The sequence below is a fragment of the Mya arenaria genome, chromosome 9 (assembly GCF_026914265.1).
Source record: "Mya arenaria isolate MELC-2E11 chromosome 9, ASM2691426v1".
Taxonomy (NCBI): Eukaryota; Metazoa; Mollusca; class Bivalvia; order Myida; family Myidae; genus Mya; species Mya arenaria.
In genome coordinates this window covers 21,745,129-21,769,684 of record NC_069130.1, presented here as the reverse complement: position 1 = coordinate 21,769,684, position 24,556 = coordinate 21,745,129, and the positions used below count along the sequence as shown (strand labels likewise).

Genomic DNA, 24,556 nt, shown 5'->3' with positions numbered 1-24,556 from the left:
TAATATATGTTTGTGGACATCAATCTAACATTTAATTGTCTTTAGACCACACCAAAAATAACCTTTTGGTATACGGTCTTTTAAGAAAAACAAAATGGGGCGAGCGAGTGAAGAAAAAATGTAAACTACTTTTGTTCATTTCAAGGACATAACGCGGCAGCAAAAGGCGACTTTGTTAAAAAAAATAAAAACCGTATTCTGAAGGCGAGTGAACAAGAAATATATATTATTTACCATCACATATTTTATGCATAACACAGATGCAGGTTTTGATGGCATATTATCTTTATATATACAAGTACATCATGAAATCAAATCACCAGTTATATCACGAAAAAATATGACATTATTTTGTATTGGATTCTTATAAAAGAAGGAAAATAGTTGAGAGTTTTATTGTAAAAAACATGACAAATTATGACTTATTAGATAAAATCGTGTAAAGAATTTTGTACAAACGTATACAATTGAGTGCGGTCCTTATGTGACACTAGCATGAGGTGAAGGCAGCTATATTGTGCAAAACTAGTGGCCAAAATTTGAAATCATCTCAAACAGATTGTACATGGTTAATTATCTTTGCAGAGAAACATTGTTACAAGTAAGCGTTTTGTATGCATTTATAAGACATCATATATACTAGATACACGATGCACGATAACGTCGAAAGTCGCAACGTCGATACCTTCACAGTAACGTCAATTGTTCTCAAAATAAACCACGTCAATTTTTCTCAAAATAAACCCCATGATGCACTTTTCATGGCGTTTTATTCATTTGCTGAACATATCGCGGTACCACTGTTTGTCTAAAGTCGTATTAAGTTTTCTTACGGCGTTATCTGTTCATGTGAAACAGCGCAACATACTAAGATTTCAATTTTTGAAAACAGGCAATGTCAACTGGCGCCATACATGGTATGCTTATACGGCGGATGTTCAACACGCTGTTATCCAAGCATATCACATGGTATTAAGTGCAACCAAGAAAATACGGCTGTTTCTGTATAAACCAAAAAAAAATCGTTTTCGTTTTCGGTCGACACCGTTTTGTAAAGGTAGTAGTGGCAAGCATCCTTTTAAAATACACCCTGGCACCTATATTCTAACAAATTTACACTATGCTTATGACAAAACATATCCAAAGCTCTTGAACCAATTTTCTGTGGAACTAATGTTTACTATCACCTACAAAGACGACGAAGAAAAGATTCAAACATAACACACAATTTGATATTTAAATTCCTGTACTTATGAGCTTTTAATTATCACCACTTTGAAGCGCCAAACATTTTATTACATAATAATTTGTTTTAACTGTAGCTTGATGATCAAAACAAAAGTGATCACTTTTCTGAACAATTATCAATTATTATTCTGGAATAAACGTTAGTGCTCTTTAAAAAGCGCACATATAAACGTAATTAACCGTGCATTTACATTGCAATCATGCTGATATTACCTCTCAACTGCTTACAAGTACCACGTAATAAGATGGAGTGCATTTGTAGTGTAGTTGTTTCTTTTATGCTTGTTAGGGTTAAACCAAGACCGGACGGAAATCGTAATACTGTTTTTCTGAATGCCTCTTCAATTCATAGAAGACCTGACAAACGGTTCTTCTCATTTAGGGATGTTTATAATTTGAACAAATACATCACAATATATCTCGAGATTTATTCTGCGATTTGCAATTCTTGTTGCGATATATCGATTGAAATAAAGTATGATACTCATGTGAATGCCAATAATACAAGTTCAGGTCCTCATGTTGTGTTGTTTTTCTCTGGAAGCGTAATGTCTCGTTTGTGTCCGTTTTCCATGGATCCCTATGTCATAAAACAAGCAGTTTGTTAAATAAATAAATTCATATTTATGTTGAATTTTATTTTATTAAAATTAAATGGAAGTTTGGGGTTTTATGATCAGTTCATGAAAAGCCAAAGTTAGAATATGTTCTGTCTCATTAAATTCATATTGTGCCGTACTCTTTATTTTATAACGATGCGTAATGTCGTGAAGCGAGTTTTGGCAATAGTATTCTAATGATAATGGGATTCGTTTTAAAAATGATTTTATCAATGTTGAGAGCTCCATGTTAAATGTGAACGGTTTCGTAGAAATCTAAATAATGAATTCAAATTGCATCCAAAAAATACCAATAAACTTATTCAGTTATTTCTATTACAAAATCAGCGGAATAAATGTCATGCATGGCTTAAAGACAAGACTAAAACGTCAACAAAGCACCTTCAGCTTCTGAAAATTGTTAAAATTAGCATGAGAACGTCAGAACAGTCTAGACAATACAGATATATGTCCGTGTATACAAGGGTAATATTCACACATCAGAAACCATGAATTAATATTCAACCTAATCATTTGGCATGATTGTCGGTATATAGTATCGTCTAGATCCGGTATTTTCAAAACACCTTAAGGCTGTTCTAAACTTAAGTATATTTCCTACATCATTCACAGCAAAATTAAAGGAGGTCTCTCTCTGAATATAATTTCAATCCAATAAAAAATAGTATTCCATAATGTTTTCAGTTTTTATATAAAACGACAAGTGACATACTCATCTTTTGAAATGACTTAGGCTTAAGAAGGGGAAGAAGATGTTTATGAATTCCGATTCATAACAATCGGAATGCGTACAGCTTTATGTCAAGGGTAAAATTACACTCTAGGAGCAATGCAAGTAATCTAAATCCAATGAAGTCGGAATGATTTGCGGCATATACAATCAACCAGCTTATTTCAATTGGTGTTACTGTTCGGATAACCAAATCTAGTTATGCGTGTTCGGTTAAAAGGTATGGTTACTTGTTCTAATACATTCGTCTGAACAGATTATGAATGCCAGCATTATTGGGTTGTAACTAAATTTATTCATTTTAAAAGTATCATCAATGTCAGAAGCAATATATTTTGTAACATTATCTGTTTTTAATACAATTTTTACTTCAAGCTTCTGTACAATTGTAGTTTGTTATATTTATTTATTTGATAGTAGTTCTACATGTGTACGATTGTTTTTCTTCGCTTAACAGCTGTAGGTACTAATAGGTCAAATAATAGTTGTTAAATGAACATTAACTTTATTTGTTTCATTAGTTACCTCATTACTCTATCGATTATATTGTATCTTAAATCAAATATGTGAATTTGCTTTGTTATACAAATAATACTATTTGAACTAACCACATTCCCTTTATAATTATACTAATCATATTTGTTTTGTATAATGATGAACTCCAAACCTGTTGTGAAGCCGCCATTAACCCACCTCTTTATACCTGTGTTCACATGTAGTTATATTGAGTTTCCACATGATTTTATTTAAATGTAAACTGTGATATAATAAAAGAATATTGAGTTAAGTTGAGTTGCTTTGCAAAGAAATATGTCACTGTAAGCGTTTAACGATTTGTTCATTAAGAAGAGCACCATCATTTATAAGATAACTATTATTATTGTAAACACGATGTACATACCACTTAAACTTTTCGTAATACGTAAACAACATTTAAACCAGATTCCTTGACAGTTTTCAGTCGGATATCAGTTGATATTTATGTTAATATTTTAAGATGTTTCCACGATTTGCAATGAAGATCAGAATGGTATCATGGGGTTAATATATTACAAGCACGCAGCGGCGTTTGGTATTTTGCAGTTTAAATGCATAATCGTGACAAGCATTATTCTTAGAAGCCTAGTTTTCGGCGGAAAAAATCCGAAACACTAGTTATAATTTTGGTTACATGTGATGTCAGGGTTATGTTGTATTTATATCGTGGTTAAGTTGCGATTCATAGCATTATTAGCAGTAGTATGATCAGTAGTGTTAAGGTCTTTCATAAACAAATGTATTGTTACCCTGCAGGTACGAAATTAACATTGTCAGAAAGTCGTTTTAACACAATTATTATTGTTGTATTTAAATGAGGAGTATTGAAAAGACAATCAAATAAAAATGTTCTGTAACTAATTAGTGGTATGCAAAAGCCTAACAATTTATAATAATTTAATATTTCTGCAGTCTCATGGTATCCATGATAATTTCCAGGTTAGCATTCTGGGCCTGGTTTAGAGCTTTGAAAATTAACAAACCTGATTTATCCGTCAATCTTAACGCTTTTCTTCATGACACCATGTTTTGGATTTCCCGCCGGGATTCGGTGTCTTTGAGCTAAAATAGCCTGAAACAAAACACTATTCTAAATGCTTTCGAACCCGCGCACGAGAGATTAGACTAGCACGTTTCCATGATTATGATATTCCTCATTTAAACTTTATTGAAGCAATCATTATTTTATTGGGTAAAATAACAATTGTACTTGTAAGAAACCTTTATTTGTTGCCCTCCGATTTATGGAAACAGTCTGTGCAAAAGTAGTATGCAATTTTAACATGTGATATGTTGCACTGATGTCACAGTTTGACTGTATGGATTTATGAGTGATGAACATGCACGAAAACATATATATCTCAATTTATCTATATTTATCAACGAGCGTGAGAATTTAAGGTCCTTCTTTTTCGTCCATAACGGAAATTACTGCTGAAGTGTCCCTTTGTATTTTTTTCTTGTAAATATGCTACATATTACTGGTAAAATAACTCAAAAATCCTTAAAACTCTTTATACCAGTGACTTTAAATATACGGTGGATAACAATAAAATTATTCAGATACTATGAATGTTGTGTTTCGAACTTAATTTTTTGCACATGTAGTATTTATTATCAAGTTAGTCTTTTTCTACCAGTTGTAAAACGAATTTAAAAAGCTGATTTTGGTAATTTAATGCCGGCTGGTTTTCGAAGCGCACAACCGAAATCCGCAAAAGAAAACGCTGAAACCCTAAGTTAAAAGGCATGCCACGCAAAATGTTGCCACACTAACCAATCAATGCAAATCTGCCACCCCAAAGAGTGCAAAAAGGGCATTTGTTTACTCATCAAAGCGAATAGCCGTCCGCCCAAGATGTCGTTCTTTCGCCGTCGACTTTGTGGCTTTCTGTCTTTAGATTGTAGCTTTACAGCGTTGCAGGAAGAAACACCGACACTCGAGCACGCGCTTAACAGCTTCATTTTCGTCAACAAGAAAAATGCAGATAACAGGTACAATTTCTTGCAAATTGACAATCATACAAACGTTGTTTTCTATTCAATATATGCCCAACAATGACACATAATACAGTTAACTGTAGTTGGTTTATTGGAAGAGCACGCTAAATGGTATGCGAACGAACATTCATTTCGAAAATTTAGTCAATAGAAGTATGTTCCCTTTCTTAGCAAGCTGCCATTTAATTTGGAAATAAAATCGGAATAAATATCAAAAGTAGTGACATGTAAAAATTTGTGTTTTTCGTTGTTCGAAACCATGATATATCATTTATGAATCAATAAAAAATAATTCAAAATCAAGCGAAACGCATACGATTAATAAAGGTCATTGCAGGTACTTTAAGTTTACGTTTTCAATGCAATAATAACATAAAATTCGTATGTCTTTTCGAAAAAAAAACAGCCAAAACAGCCAAGTCATGGATTACGTGAGTGAATTAAAGAACACGAACATGCGCTCAGAAACCTCCCGTGTTTTGCGTTCAGTAACAAAATTGCTTTTTGTTAATTTCCCATCGTCTAGAACGATTAATGTCACGAATACACATTTTATGATATTATAATAAGAAATGTAATTAAGGCCTCATGGTGTATAGTGCTTTTTCATTAAACGAATCATTTACGAACTTTTTCTAGGATTAATTGTGCATATCGTACTCGTCTTCCAGAGCACTGTTATGTCTTTTAAATTGTTATATCCTACTCCTCCCGTTTTTTTTCTGTTTTGATAGATGTGATATGAAGCTGGTAGATCTAATACAGACAAACACTCTATGTACTTTAATATACCATGAAGGAGAAAATACTGCTGTCGAAGATATGATTCATGTATTGTGATAACGAGCCTGAAAAAGCCATAATTGTTTTATATACGCCATTGTTGTATTCAAAATTGGACCATGCCAAATTGATTATATGTTCTATTATTATATGAGCCAATGTTTGCGTACATATCTACAAACCACTAATATAAGACTGCTGACAAAAGATCAGATCCAGATTTTTATATTTCCTTTAGAAAATTATTGTTTACTGACGGTTGAAATTTTGAACTTAAATATTAAAATCTGCGCTCTAATATAACTGGTTTTCATGGATTTTCGCAAAAATTGGGCCGTTCCAAGACAAAAAATAAAAAAAGTTGTCAAAACATTATATCTGTGAGAGTACAACATTAAAACCGTCTAAACCGAAAAATACAACAAATTTCCAAAATCAAATAATACTTAAAAAAAAAAAAACTATGAGACATAGATAATCCTTCAATAGGTTTAAAGGTATATAAATACTTTTAGCATACAAATATTTCCTTTAGTAATTTGAGTACTGTCAAGTGTATCGTATTGTCTATGGTTTAAAACTGCCGGAAACATTCCTAAGCGTCTGCTTGTAGTTCATTACAATATTTGAACATTCCATATTGCAACAATGTAAAATATTATTATGTAAGAATCAAATCGTGACTCCCCAAACTTTTTTCTAGACATAACTTGGCAAAGCCTTTGTGTAACTCTAATCCCACAGCAATGCAGTCGTTACAAAGAAGAGAAATATTATAAATGAACTTAACTGAATGCATGTCTAAACACAACAGTTCTTGATGTAAAGGTGTGTGAATTGTTCTCATATTTGATGGTATAAGTAGCAACTTGCTAACAAGATTGTTTTACCCCCTACATCGTAAAGAATGAACACTATGCTTATGAAAACACATATTCACAGCTCATAAAATCGCATTCATTGCAGAAACATGTTTTTTCTGTCTCCTTCAAAGACGAGGAAGATAAGTAATGAGCAATACGTACATTCCATTAACCGTAACAAATGGTTAAACCTCATGTGATTGTACTTATTGTATCAGATGCCGCTGTAATGTATACTTATGTTCGCATTATCCAACATTTTGTAGATCCAATATTTATCATAGCATCATCCTTTGTTTGAAGTTGCTGTTTTCTCATCAAAACATAACCGCCCAGTTTTCTAAACAATTATTAACAATTATTCGGAAATAAACATTAGTGGAATAACTCTTAGGGCAGACATAAAGCGTAATTAATCATGTTTTAACATTGCATGGCTGCTGATTTTACCACAAAAGTGGTTTCAATTAGCTGATAAGTAGATTGTATGCATTTTTAGAGTTTGTGTTTCTTTTATGTTTGCTGAAGTTTAATATAAAATGGGAAAAACAGTATTGTTGTGTTTGGTATGTCTGTGATATATTCTTTACAAAGAAATATTTATTAGGGATGGGTATCATTGGAACAGTTAAATCGCGATTTACGTAGGTAATCGATCAGCATATCGTCACTATATATATGAATTAAAATAACAAAGAGTTAGATCTGTTTCATAATTAGGTGCCTATGACTATTCTATCTTCATGCCATTTTCTGAACAAAAAATGTATGAAAAAATATTACTAATTTATTCGATTGTTATTGTTGGCTTTGCAGATTGTTATGTTGCAGTTTTGACTACAATAGTGATGTAATCTTTTCAAAAATAAATGTGTTCAGAAAAACAAAATGACAATGTGGGAATATGTTTGGAGAAGTGTGAGGTTATGACAGTATAAACACATTAAAATCCTAATGGACTAGATTTCTAGTGAACTCGAGTTTCACTGACCGTTCCAAAATTTATCGGTATAAATATTGTATTGCGATGCTTGCCTTTGTCCTGTCTGTTGAGTTTGTAGGTGTGTATGTGGTGTTTGTTCATATGTGTTTCTAGTTCAGTGTCGTTTCGGCCTTACAAGCAAGGTTTGTCCGGTTAGCGCAGTGGTTAGCGCACTCGCTTCTCACCAAGGCGACCCGGGTTCGATTCCCGGCCCGGGCGCATGTGAGTTTGGTTAGTGGTCACCAAGCCGGACAAGTGTGTTTTCTCCGGGTTCTCCGGTTCCCCCACAACACAAGACCACACTCTCGCGCAACATCGTGCCAACGAGAGTGACTTAGTATAACCTATCATAGCTTATTTCACAATCGTTGTAAAATATATAATGGTTAATGGTTAAAGTAAACAAGGTTTATATTTGAATTGTTGACACTTAGCCTGTCCCTAATGTTTTCATTGTTAGAGTATTATTAAATGGGGATCTTAAACTGGTTTGTGAGTGCTAAAACACAAACTAGTGTCATCATTATATTTATAAACACGAGAGCATGGTTAAACAAACATGCCACCCTTAGGGCCTTTAATTAGTTATTTCGCATTAAAGTATGTAGGGCAATTTATGGTTATGACAAATACCCCTTCCACGTTTAGATATTAGTTAATAGGCTCCAAGTATGTTGTAATTGAACAGTTCTAAGTGTATTTTAATAGCCATAGTTTGAATTAAAATATGCATGCGCCATCATAACAGCACTATAGGCAATGTAATGTATTCACATAAACAGGTACATACGTGAAGTTCAATTAAAATGATAACCAATATGGCCATAGAAATAGGAAAATGGTCAATCGGATAAGCGTTTTGAGTTCAAGGTCACCATGACCGTGACGTTATATTTATTGTCCTCAGTATTCATATTTATTTTTTATTCAAGAGTAAGCTATAAAAATGTCTTTTATTTCTGTTACAAAGATAACGACATGAACTTCATGCTTTGCTGTTATAGTTGAATTTGTAGAAAATCCGTCTACAATACATTAAAATATTCTAGCTTTTAAGACAGAATAAAATTAACATTGTAGTTTCAGTACCATCTTGATACCTCTCTTGAATGTCTGTTCATGCGAGGTTAATATTCACACCCAATTCAAGAAGCAATGCAAGTTATCTAAATTCGAATCATAAGGCAACAATTTCAGATATATTTTATCATCCAGCTGTTGATTCAAATCTCTCGGTACCTGGGGGAAACCGAAGAGCCCGGAAAAATCCTTCTTGTTCAACTTGGTGACCACCGTCCAACCTCACATGCCCCCAGGCCGGAAATCGAGCCCTGTCCGCCTAGTTGAGAAGTGATTACGCTAGCCAAAGCACAGAGTGTGTTGTTTCATCGCGTTTATATTTATAAATATTTTCTAAAGGAACAACTTTGAATAGGATTGAAAATTCAAACAACAACATAATTACGAAACAAAACATCACACCCTATTAACAAGGGAATCAGTTTGCAATGCTCAAACAATGGTGTAGTCTATTAAATGAGTATCATACAAAAAGCCACAGAGTTCGATATTTTCATATGCATATTTGTTATTGGTTATTTTAATATCAGTGATGTGGTCTAGTTTCAACGCCTCGTTCTTTTAAAAAATGTTTGATTATGTTCTCCCACAAAATCTTGATTTCCCATCGGGATTCGGCGCCCTTGAATTGAATTTGTATGAATTACAGTTTGCATGAAGCCAATTAAATGCGCCCATATTGGAATAAACTAGAACGGTTTAGAGGCTAGGACAGTATGTTGTGTTACTTCTTGCTATGCTACATCGCATCCAGACAACGAACGTACGATAATATATCCAAAATGAAGACATTTAGTGATTTTTTTTGTAAAGGTCACAAATTAAACTCAACTCTTGCAAAATACGACAACATCAAACATAAGGCCAGTAGCTTTATAATATGTGATTTAACTACTCCGATCGATTTCAAAAAGCAATCTTACGTCAAGTGATTTGATAAGATGACCTCAATGTCTGTATTTCTGCTATGTCAATCCATTACATATACTAAGTTCATTACATCTTCCATAGTAACCAACGTCTTGTTAAAGTGACACTTTTATTCAAAATCAAAGCATACACATGTAAAACAAACATACAATTTGAGTGATACACCCTCAACTACTAACTAATTAATGCATTTATGGAAAATGGTAATTACTATTAACAATATTATAACTGTGTATTTAAAAGCTGAAAGGGTAAAAATATTAAATGATTGGTGAATGCTAAAAGATTTAATGCGATCTACTATGGTCTCATAAGGTAGCAATACCGTGTTTTCTGCACATTTCTTTTACATTAAACTCGGTATCATAAGTATCATTGTCTTCGACATTTGTTCGTCCTTTTTGGTTTATTAAAACAATTTTATAAAATATGTTAAATCTTATTTGGGAGTAATAGTACATGTTTAACTAACTTGCAATGCATGACATTGTAAACGATTTTTCACTTCATGAGGGCTTTACTATCATTTTGTTTATTTTATTTTGTGGAAGACAAAATTTCCCAAAAACATTGATTGACTGTATGTTTTTATCATTACCGTTTTCAAAAGCATTCTTCTCTGGATTAACATGTGCAACTCAGTACAATAACTGCTCAATCTGGTACTTTCACATTGCAACTACATACTGGGAGAGGGGTTCTTCAAACACTCCGAAAACATCCATGATCGTTCTCCTGTTAACAGTATGTAGGACACGGAGTAAGTGGACACTTATAGTTGTCAATGTGAAACAACTCAAAGTGACATTGATTAAAGAAGCAGATAAAGCATTGTTACTTTCACTATAAGGTTGGTAACAAAGTGTGATATCGTATTGCGTCAGGTTCTATTCTAAAATTACAAAAAAACAAAACAATTCTCTTGAAACCGGATGTACTTAAATAATAATTGTTCATTTTAAGCATACTGAATGGAACAAAATATAAGTATTCCAACACATATGACATACTACACTGCTCACAATTAGTTAATATATATGTATATAAGATATCGGTTAAAGTAATAATCACTGTAAGGCTGTAAATATAAGCGAACAATGTGTAAATGTTGGATGCCTGAAGAAACTAAAGATTTTAGTCGTACTTTCAAAAATCTTAATTTTATATCAATGTCAAGAAATGCATAACATCGATATATATATTTATTTCCTCAACTTTATGTTCATTTTAAATACTTACTTAATTTTAGTTTACATACACACGAAGCAAATAATGAAATTATGACACTAGAAGATAATTTAAATTAACGACTAAACTCGACTAACATCTTTTTAACGAACAGCTCCTGATCATTCAAAATTACTTTTGATATCATGCGAAGGAATTTTATTTGCAGAAGAACATGTTAAAAAATACGAAATAATTTTAGAAACACAGACGTTTGTTTTCAGCTGAAATAGAGATCAACTTAAAATACTGTAATAACTTTATGTTTGGTGTATTTTGGGCATCTGTTTAACGTGTTAGAGATCCGAAAACAAATACTGTTTAAATACCTTTTCAAATGATACTGAAATCATATGAGGGTCAAATTTTAACATAAAGGTTAATTGTTTAGCTTATTATGTGGAACGGATTCCAGATTATGAGCATTAATTACAGTACTAGTTAAACTGATTAAACAATAAATATCTTATACTTGACTTGCAAGAATGTTATGCCTACAAATAGGTACAAGATAAAGAAAGATATATATTATATCGGAGAAATTATGCAGTCCAAAACGATGTTGTTGTTTTTTTTTCAAAACAGTTTGCACTTTCAGCAATGTTTCAGCACTTTTATTACAACTTTACCTTAAAGGAAGTCATATACATGAATTTAACATTCATGTATATGACTTCCTTTTAGGTCAAGTGCGCATTGTAAGACTTATATATATATATAGCAAAGCTGAGCCTCTCATTACTCACCAACAAACACTTTAAACTGTTTCTTTAGTCTGTAGGGTTTCGGCCTTTATAAAAAAAATGAAGGTATGTGTTGTTTCTGCTGTGCTTCTTGCCTTGTTTGGAATTTCTGCAGGCGAATGCGACTGCAGTTCTGCGGTCGATTTCCAGTTCAGGTTAGGTATTTCATACGTACAACTTTAATGATTTAGTTGAAAATTCATGCACTCGTATGAAATAAATATACTTGAATTTGCTTTCCTACTTACAGTGGAATATACCTTTTGAATTTAGAACATAGCCAATATAGCCATCTGTAAAATTACGAAAGTTGTCCGAATGTTCACGCATAAATATGTGTTTTATTGATTCTCTGTTGATGGTATGCATAGAGCTACGCCTATTCATCGCTGTACGTAGGACTTTGATAATTATTGTTAACAAAACAAAAATTATTTTCTTTCTTTTTTCTTTCATGCGTGCCCCATGTTTTCACTGTATGTAATTATAAATGAACAAGATATAATGATGCACAACATAACAGACAGTATTGATAAGTCGATATATCTTGCGATGCATAGCAGAATCGATATGTACCGAAACGCATCAACTGGTGAACGATATTAATAATTTTGTTCATGCTTTCTTTAAACTATCGAAGTGTTTTGAAATGTGGTTCCATTAGCACAAGTTTGTGTATTACAGAAAATGTTTAAAAATGACGGATTGTTTCCTCATTGGTAGTTACTATGCATATTAACCTATTGAGTAATGACATAAGATTGTAAAAAAAATGTTTGTTCCTTTTCCCTGTCTATCAAATGCCTCTTTGTATTATAAATTGTCATCAATTTTGCCTTATGTAACCTTTAGAACAATAGATCGCATGTCTGAAATGGAGCAGAGGCTGAATAATATGAGTTTGGAACAGAAAATTCTCACCAGGAAACTGAGCGAGAAATTGGCCGAATGTGACGAAACTGAAAAGAGTAAGTCGTAAAAACATGTACCTCTCTTTCTTATGAATATTGCTATAGTGGAGCATTTAGTGTCTGTGATTATGTTAATACACATTTTAACTCTTAAAGGCCTAGTTTAAGGAATATTTGGCATGACAATCCCCTGCTGTGCATCTCCTGCTAACTGCACTGGTGTCACAGTAGGGGCCATTTTCCTGTGTATTTTTTTATTCGCTCAGGGCTATTTATGGTCCAATTTCTTTAATAAAACCTCGAAAACTGCACAGCAGGTTACTCAGATCAGAGATCTGATAAGACAATTATGCAATTGGATAAAGATTAATACACAAAAGTTGTGTACTATACATGTTTTTTTTTTTTTTTTTTTTTTTTTTTTTTTTGGGGGGGGGGGGGTCACATATAGAAGGATAAAACTAGGCCTTTAACGTAAAAGATGTGAAGAAATACAACAAAAACCATTCAGTTGCAATCGATATATTCTGACTTAGATAAAAGCATAATCATATCCTAACGAAACACATAATAATAATGATAAAATTAACATGCTTTAGATCTGAGTTTTAACTGAGGTTTCACCGTATTTGTTCTCTTTATTGCTGATTAAACATTGCAGAAGATAAGCGTTGTAAGGACGGGTGGACGAGGTTTAAGGAATCGTGCTACAAGTTCGGGGACAGTGACCTGACATTCGACAGCGCACAGGTATACTTGTTCATCGTCATTTCACATATAAAGTATTCCCTCAGAGTTGGGTTAATGTTCAGTATTGTTGTTTTATTTGTTGATCAATTATACGAGGGTGATAAAATGCAACTGATGCACGTGGCTTTAACGGTACATTAACCACATTGCCTTCTTGAAAGACAAGCCTAAAACAATAAGGAAAACCACGAAACGAAGATTCTAAATATTTATGTAGTTCGAATGTTTTCAACTACGTTTAACTCTTTATTCTGAAGCAGAAATATTAAGAGTGCCATTGACTCCATTGGCAGCATTCACTTTCCAAAAGAGAATGTGTTCTTTAAGGGGCGTTGGTATGATTAAAAAGAACTAAACTAAAAAAATTGTTTTCATTTTCGCGGTAATACTGTGGATATCTCGGACTATCATACACATTAACAAGACAAAAGAAAGGTAGTAAATGTACATAAGAATACATTATATTTTTTATCTTCTCAAAGTTGAAAACTTTTGTCAAGGGTTTTTGTGAGTTTTAAACATTCCCTTGTTACCAGAGATAAGTAAAATGAGTCTAGTAATTGATTCATTCAGGGATTCCCTCTTCGCTAGTGACAAGACATGCTCGTAAGATTTCGTTCCTGGAACTAATTACATATTCATTTGCAACAGGAATACTGCAAGAATATCGGCGCTTCCGTAGTTCACATTGACACGACAGAAGAAAACGTGTTCCTACGAGGGTTGCTGCGGATATTGAAAAGTAAGAAAAGGTTAAGTTTTACTTTTTACTCACAAGTTAAAACCTACCCACATGCTATTGCAATGGCCATTCAAAGACTTAGTATCTCATGTATTCGTCCTCTTAGTGTATGGCTGTTGATTCGTTTGTCATATTGGAATTGTCACTCTAGTTTCCATTTTTTAAACTTAGCTGAAAAGCAAAGGAACGCAACACCTATCCTTACTTTTTAAATAATACTTTAGTTGGTAATTACCTTCTACCTCAAAAATTCAAATAAACTAGGTCATTGCATCATGTACGTGGTCGTAATAACAGACTGAATACTTTGTTGCCATGTGAAACTGGTGGTTTGACTTGTCTGTTTCATCACAAACAGGAAGTTACAGATATGCAAACAGCAATATCGATTAGATTATGACTTGTGAACGTTTCTTGACTTTTTATAACATAAACAGTTGGTATAATGTTGTCAACGTCTCTAGCAAAAGTGTTAGGGAAACGTTATTTTGAGAGAATTATCTAGATAATACCAAAACCAATTCTAATATTAACTTCACTGTCATAATCAATTTGGCTGCATACATACTTGCTTCAGATTCCTGTTGTACTTAATAAAACTAGATTCGTTGTTTTACTTTGCTGAAGAAACATTATAATATACGAGACAGCGTGAAACAATGTTGTTTCACGTCTAGCTCTTCGTTTTAATAGAACCTTTGTTGTTGCTTTTTGACCTGGCTAGAATAGCGAAGAGGTACACGAGTGACAACGTTTCAGTCTTTTACCAGTGTTAAGTAATCAGGTACCAATACTATTCTCTCATATAATCCTACGTTTCGTTACAACACAGGTCCTAACACTGAATTGGTATGACAGACGAGGCTAAAGAGGGCAATTGGACATACCTGGACGGGAAGACTGTGTCCTTTACCGACTGTGGAACGAACCAACCCAACAACGGCCGGGTTTCCAACTGTGGTGCTTTTTGGGAGAGTTTCGGTTACTTGTGGGTTGATGAGCCTTGCACAAACACGTTCAAACCCATCTGCGAGATGTATTTCACGTGGAGGTTACCAGCAGTTTGGTCAAATGATTAATCTGACTAACGTTGTAATCCTTTGGTGATATACTCAACCAAAATGCTTCTAATATTACATTTAAATATCAAATGGAAATTTAGAATATTAATTGTATACTGTTCATCATCGTTTACATAAACAATACACCACGTATAACATTGTGTGTACAGACAAGGAGGATTACTAAATTTATGAATATATCGAATAAATGCACTCGTCTAATTCAAAGCGTATTGGTGTGGTATGCGACTGCGTACATTAAAATGATACGGTAACTAAGATAAATAATGCAAAGAGATAAACTATGGGATATGAGTGCTGGACAGGAGAAATAAACCTTACTTCAAACAACGATGTAAAATTAAGGCTTTTATTAAGCACCCTCTGTTTTTATTTATGATAGAACATATATATATCGACAGCATACACTAGACTGTTTATGGCCCCAGTAAGAGTATTCGTCTTATAAGGTAGTTGGGCATGTTGCACCGACCACAAACCATATTGGTTAAAGCTTCGCTTACTTATAATAAAACACAAAAATGTATATGTGTGCTGTACACCTGTGCGCTCTCCTCGGTACACCATACCCAAATACCTTATACGACGAATACTCTTACTGGGGCTACGCCCATAAACAGTATAGTGTCGTACAATAAACGTGCACACACCCATCCATCAGGGCGGTAATGAATACGCCCCTAAGGTTTGCACAATACCATGTCCGTCAGGTTTACCTTTTGTGTTACAGATAATTAGATAACATCTCATGTCTAGCACCTTTTATTGACAATATATTTTGTTGAACACTAAACAGTTAGCAAAAAAATATTAAAAATTTTCGAATGATGCCAACTGCTAAGCGGCATTACTCATGAACTCGACGGGCCTTCAGAAGGCCAATGTTCTGTTCTGGTTATAACCCATTAGGTCGATTTTTCGACCAAGCAGTACAATGATTAGCTAATATTTTAAACGAAACGCGTATCGCATAACTGTGCCATACGCGGTGACGAATATTCGAACTCTTATCTAAGGCACAATTCAGGTTGGTCAGACGAGGATTGTACCCTCTTGAACATGATCTCTGTTTAACATCACTATTTCTACTTGTTATATTACGCATAACTCAATGAATGCTTTCAACACTAATTTGAAAGCAGCTGTAGTTTGAAGATTGCATAACATTAATGTGTTTTGCACAAAAAATTGAAATTAGATAGTCTTACTGACCTTGAATTTGAATTTTAACAAGCCCAACAATAAAATTCATATGATTTTGCTGAGATAATCATTATAAAATGTTTTGAGTTTTATAGGTGTATCATCTGATAAAATGTTAGCATATCAACCAAACCGAATAACTGTCAAAAATGAAATGAACATATTAATCAAATCGCCCTATCGATCATATGTTACGCAATTGAAGCCATCGCCACCCAGATTCGTGAATAAGATGGGTGTTTTCTTTAAAGAGTACTTGTGCAATTTGATTAAACGAAGATAAAACAAAGATTACGAGTTCGTAGTTGAAGCCTTCGAGAACAACGTTTTATACTTTGAATAAAAATAATATTTAAATGCAGAACTGTTGAACTTCTCAAAATTCATTTTCCGACTTCTTATCAATTCGAAGCCGTTATTTGCAAAATTTGTTAATGATTCTGCTCCATCGACATATAATGGGAATTTCCTGGCAAGGCTCACGAAACCATATAAATACAATCTAGCCTTACCAATATTCAACCTTTTTAATAGATCGTTGAATACTAGATTCTCGTTTTGTTTAAATGAGGCCTCCTATCAAGTGCCCAGAAGACTGTTGTTATGTTTGAAATAAGTACCAATTGAATAACAACATTGGAGGGATCATGGCTATATTTTGAATTTGTTTTTTTTATTGTTCGATTGATCGTCAAGTCAAGACAAGGTTTTTTTTAGCAAACTGAGAGTTTTGCCGATACACAAAGAACAAGTTCTTATGCAATGCATTCAACATAAATTGTGTAATATATAATTTTGAATTAAGTTCGGCTTTTTTTTTGGAAAAAAATATTATGATAACATTTGAATAAAAAAAATAATGACATCTTCAATTTCTTGTCTTCGGATCTGTGTTATTTAACCTTAACAAAATGAAATTATATTTATTTGTTGATATTATGTTTAAGTATTTATTGTTCGAAAAGTTTACACATCATTTTGTTATCATATTTCTAATAAGATCCATGGTGTTTCTGCTTAGGAAAATATATAGCAAATCTACAAGCTCTCATTCACCAGATACGTCTACTTAGAGTATGGTTCCCGACTGAAGCAGAAGTCCAGCAAAGGATGCTATTAAGTTTGTATAATCCACGAATAATGCAGCATAAAATGGAGTGCAATACCACGTTTGGGTTACTAAGAAAGGCATAAATTTGTAAGATAAAACGATAACAATATATGTATTATTTTTATTGCAGGTTTACATCAATTATATCGCAAAACAAAGCTCTGTTTAATCAAATATCTCCTTATTTTACCTGTCCTTCGTGTGTCTATGTGTGTATCCGTCTAAATCCAAACCCTTCGAACACTTGGAACGTCCCTTGTAAATTCTACGGAAAACCAGCTTAACAAGGGCATCTTAGTGAAAATATTTAACTAAAGGAAAAAAGATCTATGTTGAATTAAACGAAAACTTAAAATGTTGTTACAATAAATGAAAATAGGCAAGAAATTGATCTCAATAATATAGGCATATTAATAAAATGGATGAAAAGTTGAAGGTATTTATAATCCTCTTTGTTAGAAATTTCACTTACTTGAAAAGGCGTTTTAAAACGATTAAACATTTTGGTTCCGGAAATCATGCCAGAAAGTTTATCTGTTAATTTATATACCAAACGCATCAATACAAAATTAAATACGAAGCCACAGATCAAGCTTGCTTATATGTACATGTCATATGTGTAATTTTGTCAAAGTTAACAAACCATACACTCCTGACAGCAGGACGCGTAGATGACGTAATCACTCAATCGCTCATCTGCACGAGGCGCTTGAAATTTTCTTGTCTTTATACGTCATAACAAAGTATTTTGGAGGGAGAAAAACGATATGCACATGGCCTCATCAGAAATCATAAGTCCATTTTTATTTAAGAACAGAAATTGTTAGCCGAAACAAACCGCCAGTTGTGTCCGTCCAAGGGAGAAAACTCAATATAAATTGCATCCTTTAGCTACATAAGTAGTCGTTCATCGTATCTATATAAATGTTGAATAAGGATTTTGGAACCAAAGCGGGGGCAAATGTAATTTATTCTGTATTTTATAGGGGATGTTTTCTTTAAAGAATTTTAATCCTCTTCTTCCCTTGTGACTGAAAATAATACCTTTTTTTCGAAAAAGTTCTTTCTGCCTGTGTGCGAAGTTTCAATCAAGAAGTTTTTTATATCAAAAGTTATATTGGAATAACCTCTCTTTCTGAGCGAAGAAGCGAGTTTGCGAACCAATAATAGTTTAGTCTGAATACTACTACTTTCAATTCTACTTTCAACATCTTAAGAATCATCAATGGAGAATAATAGTTCAATCCAGAGTTTTCATACAAAACCTATATGTCTGCCAGGCGACACAGTGGGCAGATGTAGAAATTTTTCAGGTGGTTGGTTGTTCAGGACTAAAAGGTGACAAAGATAAAGAGAATACAATTCATGGTTTGTGACAGAATATTGTTGTCTGTTGCAGGGATAAACAGATTCAGTCGTGGTATTTTGATACACAGTTCAGAACATGGCGAACATTATTCATTTACAGAGTAGCCTCATTTATTTGTAATATTTTAAAATAATAATTATAATTATTTTTCCTTACCATTTTTGTAATTCTATGTCATGTTGCCTTACCAAAAACAGTTTCAGTTGCTATGGGCTACAGTTTCAAAGACTGTATACTATTACCTGAAACAAGTTATGTTGTCAGCTGATGGAATACTAGAGCAACTATGAAAAACATATTATTGGCGATAGGGAGATTGTAAACATTTCTTGTTCATGTATACATGCTGACTGTTTTTTTGTTTGCTTCGTCGTCCTGCAAAGTGTAGTATTTACAATTGTATCGCCTCTGTGTTGTATCGAAGACGGATGTAAATTCCCTGAACCATGCTTGACATCATGTTCAGTAGGAATGTCGAAAAAGAGTATAATGCATCGTACTAAAACATGCATGGTTACAAGGAAAAGGAAATGCACAAACTATCGAAGAAACTGTTTTGTTTTGTGTCAGTGAATTTAAATGTTATCGCAACATACTTTAAGGAGTAGCTAAACGTACAAAGTATCTGTGGTCTTCGAAACCTCCACTACGATGACACAATTTATTGCCATAGTCATTTTCACACAAATACTTTTTTCATAGGCTGTAGTATCAGTCTGATATTTTGAGAACAACTGTTTGGATATAATAATATATAAATATATAAATAAATACGATACAGTCATCATATATGACTGATACGAGTACTGCCACCTATCAACTCAGTAAAAAATATCGTTGTATAGGTAAACATACTCATCAACTATTTTAAAATCCCAGTGACCTCCTATTTCAATGACCGTTCTATGGCGGTAACCAAAACATGTGCTCATAGCTATAGTACAAGGTTTGTTTAAGGTGGCATTTTAGAGCTTTCTGTCTCGTTTTGTTTCTGGTTGTAAACGTTTAGCGTCTGATGTGCTTTTAATCAGGTTTATCTGATATTGCTTGGCCACTTATGCTTTTCAATGAAATTGTCTCTCCATCATACTTAAACAAATAGTTTCTGTAAAAAACAATGAAAAGGGATAATTGTAGCCGACCGACTGCTGTGGAAATTATAAAAATAATATTGTGTTTTAATATTCTTTCACTGTTTTTTAATAAGGAACTTCTATTCCCCTTTGTTTTTAATCAAACTACAATTGTACTTGCTCCTCTGTTGGAAACCATAGTAAGAACAAACAAACTATTTCTAATGTTAATTCCGTTGAATAGAACATGTACATTGTGGGTACTATGATATACATGTGGCTATGGCGACTGGTACCAAAATATACAAGTTACGAAACTTCAAAAACGTAATTGAAATCAATATGAACCACATGCTTATTTTTAATTTTAAGATATAATCTGCAAACCCAGCACTTTCATTTTTGATGTAGACAAGAAACTAAAAATCAGTTTCTCTCAACTAAATTCAAAAGCCGACCTTCTCTTATTAGCTTCGATAATTTGGATAATACCTTCCAGTAGAGCCCGTTCACGGTAAAATGTTATGATTAATCCGTAGCTACAATAAGAAGCATTCAGGGATACTTCTTTTGAATCTCTGTATCGAGTCTGCCATAGTATTAAATTGTTAAAAGACACGTTGACGGCCATTTAGGTGGACTGGATTAATCAGGAGGAGAAGAATGTACAAAAATGTATGTGTATGATTTGGCTAAATGCACACAATATATGTTACAATAATTCGAGCATCTTGATATCAATAAAAGCGCCATCTTTACTGCAAATTAGATAATAAGCAAAGCAAACAAATGTCCGGGCACCAGAAATTCGCCAATCGCCAGTCTCAGGCCGATCCAACCCGCAAATACAAAAGAATCCGCTTGATTTTCGACAGCAGTGACAGTGCCAACTAAAAACTTGTTTGCTTCGACGTGTATAATCAGTAGACACTTTGAAACCTGTGTTGTAAGTTCATCCGAGACTCATTTAATAAAATATCGGTAATGAATACATACGCAACCCAATTGTTCTAGAAGTTTTGTGAGCAATTGCAAAAACAGTTTGTTGTATAACGATCAGTATGTAATATTTATGTTGATTGTTGTTAATTTTGTGTTTCTGTGTATTAGAATTTAGCCATTTTTTATTCCGGCATGCAGTCTTGTAATTCAGTTGAGGTCAAAATATGAGGCACTCAATAGGGTGCGTAGGTCAAAGGTTATGGTGATTCAATACGTTACGCAGTGTATCCCTTTTGAATCGTTAACTGTTGTTCATGAATATTTCCATTTGTTTTATATTGTATAATTCAAGGAATATTTACACACTAAATAGAAAGCAGCTGAAGTTTGAAATTTGCATTAAAATAAATAAGTTTGGCAAGAACAAATAGCAATTAAATATGTTTACTGAACCTGAATTTGAAAAGGAACAAACCCAACAATAAACTTCATAAGATATTGCTAGATAGCCATAATGAGGCCTAAAAAATGTTTGGTTAGGGTTACATCCTTTTCAAAAATAGGTAGGTTAGGTAGGCTTTTTTTTATTTATTTTTTTATTAGGCTTTATATAAGAATGCCATTTTCATCATTGGAGAATGGTGTTAAAGTTATCTTCTATATAAGCATTTAAGGTTTCAAACTTCATATGAAAAAGCCAAAAAAAAAAGCCAATTTTTTTTCATTTTTTTTCGAACTGACTATTAAAACGGTAGGGTCGGCGCCTATTCCGTATGGTAGGGTCGGGTAACCCGAACCAAATGTATATTTCTAGGCCTGATCATTAAAGTTTTGAGTTTTATTAGTTCATTATCTCATGATATGTAAGCATATCAAACCAAAACGAATAACTGGCAAATATTAAATGGAACTTTATATCAAAATGCTTTATCGACACTCAGCTACGTAGTTAAAGCGATCGCAACCCAGAGATGTTGATAAGATACTGCTGTTTTTATTTTTTCGGCCGTAAGGCCGTATGAAATCAGCGTGCCTTCCTATATAATTCACAGAAATGAAAAAAAATAGATTTTCAATGGTCATTATTAACTTAAACTTGAAATTCCATTGATCATTGTAACTTGTCTAAAGTGTAACCTTATCATGAGCTTGTAGGGTATTTATAGTTATTTATCAGGGAAATGCAGAAATTAAATATAATTAATATTTAAAATAAGTTTATTTAGGTTCTCACTCGATACTTGTATAACGATCTTACACACAAAACAAACTATATCCCTCTTTTTCTTAAGAACAAGAATTCTTCGAATTTAATGTGTCGCCAAGAACCATACTATATTGTTGACGAACGACGACGCTGGACTAAGTAATCATAATACAATGACAAATAACCGAGACGAGCATCATCATCATCATCATTAGCAGCATCAACAAAATCATCATCACAACCTCCACCACCACCATCATCACCAACTGATGAGTTTCGAACTTAATATATATATGACTGGAATTTAATGTTTTGCACTAAAACTTTATACTCGTACAACCATATAATTATGATAACTCTTTTTCCCATAGACCGCAAATTTTGCCCCCTTTTTTACATGTTATTGCATGCAATCTATTTTTACAGTGATCCATGCAGGTTTCACCAAATCTTTGCAATCCTTTGATTAAAAGCGAGCGCGCTGTCTTAGTGACAGCTATTATTACAGAAGCGAATATGTTAAATGCGAACATTTCAATTTAACAATCACAAAACATATATTGTGAATAGAGAAAGATGATACCACAACTTTCAATATGAAATGCCCAAGTTAACTAGTATTTGTCTTTGGAGAAGATCTATTAAATTCTAAATGTTTAGCTGCAGCGTACATTCATGTTTTAATATCAAAAAGATGGAGTTCATGTTCCGTGTTGTTCATTATTATTTTTCTTGTCAAGAGTATTTACTTCAACAAACTCAATACCTCGAGGTTTTCATTTGGCAGCGATAACTTTCACTTATTTAGTAAATATGTACCATGAAACGCGGGAAAAGACAATATGTCTCATGAAACGCGGTAAAACGCGCATTCGTTTTTCGAGGGTTTACATATTTAAATGTTTGTTTTATATTTAACAATGTATACATTGTGTTTATGTTTTTAATATTTTACAGACAAATACGTGTTAACATAATGGGAATGGCTAAATTATAAATCTATGTGGATGTTTTCAAACATTTGGGACCGGTTAAAATTGCCGATGGAGACGACCCCTAGAAGAACGTTACACGTCGGTAAAGTTTAAACGAACGGTATATAGCAAGTGCCTCAATTGTTTAATATGTTTCATCTCAGTTAAAGTAAGCATTTCAATGTTGACATCACCTTACGGACGGACGTGTTCGATGTTTTAAGACCTACACTTAACCTCAAAGAAACGATTTCCTTTTAAAATAAACTATCTTCATTTGGCTATTTTCTTATCTGTGAAAGAGTACCTTTGAAATGATCAAATGATCTATGTTATATAATATTTTATTCAGCAATACCCGTCTTAAACACGTTATAAGAAATGTAACAATCTAATATGTCAACATGTGATAATGCTGTCCCATTTTCTATTGGAAAACAAAGTTTGTAAATGTTGATAGAACTGACCAAACATAATTGACCATGAGCCGGAACGGAAGGGTCCGTGTGTTTGGACCAAACATAATGGACCATGAGCCGGAACGGAAGGGTCCGTGTGTTTGGACCAAACATAATGGACCATGAGCCGGAACGGAAGGGACCGTGTGTCTGGACCAAACATAATTGACCATGAGCCGGAACGGAAAGGTCCGTGTGTTTGGACCAAACATAATGGACCATGAGCCGGAACGGAAAGGTCCGTGTGTTTGGACCAAACATAATGGACCATGAGCCGGAACGGAAAGGTCCGTGTATTTGGACCAAACATAATGGACCATGAGCCGGAACGGAAGGGTCCGTGTGTCTGGACCAAACATAATTGACCATGAGCCGGAACGGAAGGGACCGTGTGTCTGGACCAAACATAATTGACCATGAGCCGGAACGGAAGGGTCCGTGTGTCTGGACCAAACATAATGGACCATGAGCCGGAACGGAAGGGTCCGTGTGTCTGGACCAAACATAATTGACCATGAGCCGGAACGGAAGGGTCCGTGCGTGGGGACCAATAATATTTCACCATGAGCCGGAACGGAAGGGTCCGTGCGTTGGGACCAATCATAATGGAACCTGAGCCGGAACGGAAGGGACCGTGTGTTGGGGTCAGTTGGGGCCAACCATAATTAACCATGAGCCGGAACGGAAGGGACCATGTGTTTGGACCAAACATTATTGACCATGAGCCGGAACGGAAGGGACCGTGCGTTGGGACCAAACATAATGGACCATGAGCCGGAACGGAAGGGACCGTGCGTTTGGACCAAACATAATTGACCATGAGCCTGAACGGAAGGGTACGTGTGTCTGGACCAAACATAATTGACCATGAGCCGGAACGGAAGGGTCCGTGTGTTGGGACCAAACATAATGAAACATTAGCCGGAACTGAAGGGTCCGTGTGTCGGGACCAAACATAATGGGCCATGAGCCGGAACGGAAGGGTCCGTG

The 24,556-nt window shown here is 34.0% G+C and overlaps 1 long non-coding RNA gene across 1 annotated transcript; it reads left to right on the top strand.

Moving 5' to 3' along the window:
• The first annotated feature begins 12,607 nt into the window (after positions 1–12,607).
• On the top strand, positions 12,608–14,080 carry LOC128246694 (uncharacterized). Its single transcript, XR_008263328.1, has 3 exons — positions 12,608–12,712; positions 13,317–13,405; positions 14,057–14,080. It is a non-coding gene; the product is annotated as an uncharacterized LOC128246694 (long non-coding RNA).
• The last annotated feature ends 10,476 nt before the right edge of the window (positions 14,081–24,556 follow it).